Source organism: Chiloscyllium punctatum, chromosome 31 (genome assembly GCF_047496795.1).
Source record: "Chiloscyllium punctatum isolate Juve2018m chromosome 31, sChiPun1.3, whole genome shotgun sequence".
In the NCBI taxonomy this organism is placed as follows: Eukaryota; Metazoa; Chordata; class Chondrichthyes; order Orectolobiformes; family Hemiscylliidae; genus Chiloscyllium; species Chiloscyllium punctatum.
Window position 1 is genome coordinate 56,088,906 of NC_092769.1, and position 3,564 is coordinate 56,092,469.

At 43.4% G+C, this 3,564-nt stretch overlaps 1 non-coding gene across 1 annotated transcript; it reads right to left on the bottom strand.

The window, feature by feature from the left end:
• Nucleotides 1-3,222: 3,222 nt before the first annotated feature.
• On the bottom strand, nucleotides 3,223-3,294 carry trnah-gug (transfer RNA histidin (anticodon GUG)). Its single transcript has one exon. It is a non-coding gene; the product is annotated as a tRNA-His (tRNA).
• Nucleotides 3,295-3,564: the final 270 nt, after the last annotated feature.

Sequence of the window (3,564 nt, forward strand, 5' to 3'; positions counted from 1 at the left end):
TTTCTATGACGGTTTAGAGGCGCAAGCAATTCCGAGGTTGGGTGTGCTCCTGGTCAAAGGCGGGGCAGAAGGGGAAATTTGTTCCCGTTTATAATAACAGCAATCTACAGTGCATCTTGCTGAGACAGCTGAGTGCCACAACTGGAGCGTGGGCAGCTGGTTTGAAGTTTGATTTAACTTCACTTTCACCCACTTCCCTGGAATGAATTGCTTTCACCCTGTAGTCTGCGGCTTTCTTCCTCATGGTTAACTGCATGATTAACTGTTGCATGACCTGCACACTGCTAAATCACGGCCACTGCAAGTAAATATGAATCATTGATCTATATGAGAAAGCAGTGGAACTCACAGCAGGCATGCTGCGTAGGTTTGCAGGCGACATCAGTATTGTAGACAATGAAAAAGATTATCTAAAATTCAAAAGGATCTTAATCCAATGAGTCGTTGGACTGAAAAATGTAACATGGAGTTCAATCTGGATAAATGGAAGGTATTCCATTTTGGTACAGCAAAAGGAGCAGGGCTTTACGTCGTGTTGTAGCACACGGAAGCTAGGGATGCAGGTACATAATTCCTTGTAGTTTGCATCACATACAGACAAGATGGTTCAAAGGCATTTAACTTACTTCCCTTCATTACTTAGTCTTTAGTATACACTAGTTGGGACGTTAAGTTTAAAAATTTCAGAACATTGATTCTCCCATTATTTCTTTGTCCTACATCAATGGTTTTGAAATCTTGACTTTCAGAAATTTATGAACTTGAAAGAGAGAATCTCCACATATTTACTCTCTCCAAACTTCAAATACTCCGGAAAACTTCCATTCGGTTTTCCTTGGTTTAGTTTCAAATTTTCCAAAACACAAATAAATAAAATTCCATCCCCACTAAACGCCGTCAGCATCGTCTCCTATGTTTTAGCAGCCCAGTAAACGCTGGCAGTGTCCTCTGATAGACTCACAGATTCCCTACAATGCAGAAAGTACAATTCAGCCAATAGATTCTGTAGGGACATTCTGAAGAGCATCTCAACCAGATCTAGCTCCCGTTTTTGTCCCCGCAGGCCTCTGGCTTGTGATTTCAAATAAACCTGCTGGAATAAAACCTGGCATCGTGTGACTGCTGACCCTATCACTGCGTTACCCATGGATAATTCACTTAACTTACTGAAGTCACTCCCTGGACACATCAGATCAATTTAACATGGCCAATCCACCTAACCTACAGACTTAAGAGCAGTGCGAACCACTGTAGTGTACCATCACATTGAACACTATCTGTATCATGTGTAATGGCTTTACACACTGGTAACTCATCCGAGTGAAAGCCTGCTGCGCCCACCAAACCGAATGCAATGCATCCAAACGCGGTTCTACGCAGTACAACCTCATTAGTGCTGCTGGAAATGTTTCTGCACTCAGATCTGAATGGGTTTACTTTGTTTTCTTCCTCGGATTCCTGCTTTAAAAAAACACATGAGTCAGGAACAACTGTATAAAATGGATTTCATTGCAACGCAAACACAATGTGCAGTTTGCTGAAGTTACGTGTTTGCACTGTCACTGACACTCTCTCTCCCCAGGAGCTGCAGTCCGTCTCCACGCTGATTCAGACAGCACTGTCCTTCCTGTGACATATCCAATCGAGAATGGAAGGCCAAGCATTAATAACTTTCAGTTGCGAACAAAGCGACACGTTTAAAACCTTTACGATGCCCCCAGCGGAGAGTTGTGCCCTGTGACAGGCGGGGACACTAACCACGGTACTGTGGAGGACAATGACATCGAAGGTGGCCCTTCAGCCTGTTGTGTCCACACTTGTCCAACACAACTGCTTTACGACCTGAATCAAGATTTCCACCGTTTAGCCCATAGTCTTATTTATTTTGGCATCACAAATTCACATCTCAATTTTTTTAAAGGTTAGAACGATTTCCGCCTCTCTGACCCTTTCCGCAAATCTACTCAAAACTTTTTGCCTTTTTCCGAACTCTCTTGGCCCCAGTGTTCGAACTCTCCATCAATAACAAACGCTTCTTTCAGTCTATCTTATCCATATCCCTCATTATTTTGTACATCTCAGTCATGTCTTCTCCAATCTCCTCTTCTCGGCGACAAACAACCCCAGTGAACTCCTCACAACTGAAACTCTTCAGCCCAGACAATATCCCAGTGAATCTTTTGCAACGTTCCCAGTGCGATCACATCCATGCAGTACTCTGAATTGCAGAACTGCGCAAAGTAATCTAGATAGAGCCGAATGAACTTTTTTTTTCTATTCCGTTACAATATGATGGCGTCGCTGGTTGGGCAGTATTTATTGCCATCCCTAATTGCACAGCGGGTTGTTGAGACTCAACCATATTGTAGTGAGTCTGGAGTCACATGGAGGCCCGAGCAGGTAAGAATGGCAGTTTCATTCCTTAAATGACGTCAGATGTTTTTTTTCAACAAAAGAACATGGATATATAGGAGTTTTTAGATTCGTAATTCCAGATATTTATTGAATCCCAATTCTACCTCCTAGCATGGTCTGAGTCAAACCCGAGTCCATGGTGTCTGAATAAACAGTCCAGTGTTCAGTGGTAATAGCGCTCGGCCATTGCAGAAAAGCAGTGAAACTGAACATATCCAATGAAGTCGCTTTTCTCCGATACTGTTCTGTACCATTTTCCAGATCTTAACCCCCCCACCCCCCTCCCATGTCGGTAAAAGCTGCTACATGAGTATTGAACTCACAACAGTGGTAACCAAATGGATCAAACCAATAGGTCCCGATGTTGGGGTTGGGGCACGTTCACCCAGCAACAGTGACTGCAGCCACACAGACTGATCGGTATCAATGGGAGAGTCAGTATTAGATTCTGCAGTGCCTTAATGAAATAGGAAATGACTCCACAAACACATGATGAAAGTGCAGCGCTCCGAAAGCTACTGCTTCAATTAAACCTGTAAGATCATAACCTGGTGTTGGGTGATTTTTAACTTTGTACTCCATAGTCCAACAGCGGCATCCCCAAATTAATGAAATGGGGGTATGGGATGGAAAGTTCGGTTAGTGACCGTAGGAGGGAAGACATTTCTGAGAACGGGTGGATTTGAATTTTGACATATGAAACCACAGAGATGTGAGCGAGCAGAGCTTGAAGGAAAAAAAATCACCTTGGAGAAAATCAAAACGTTAAAACAACTGATTCCGTTGTATTTCACAAAAGACGATTATTGCCGTGACTCGGATTCGAACCGAGGTTGCTGCGACCACAACACAGAGTACTAACCACTATACGATCACGGCACCCCACAGACAAACGCTCTTCTCACACGCCCTAAGTACCGTATCATAAGAAATGCACAATATCAGTGCTTAGTGAACAGTGGCAAATATGTGGGAACTCAGAATGGGCTGACCGTTTAACATCGATGCCCACAGAGGCCCTCGTGATTCCATCGTTAATGTGCTGAAGGCTGAGATAAATAGATTTCTCCAAAACATCAAAGACTCTGAGGACAGTGCAGCTTTTGTTACCTGCACATCCACCAATATCATTTATTGCATCCGTTGCTC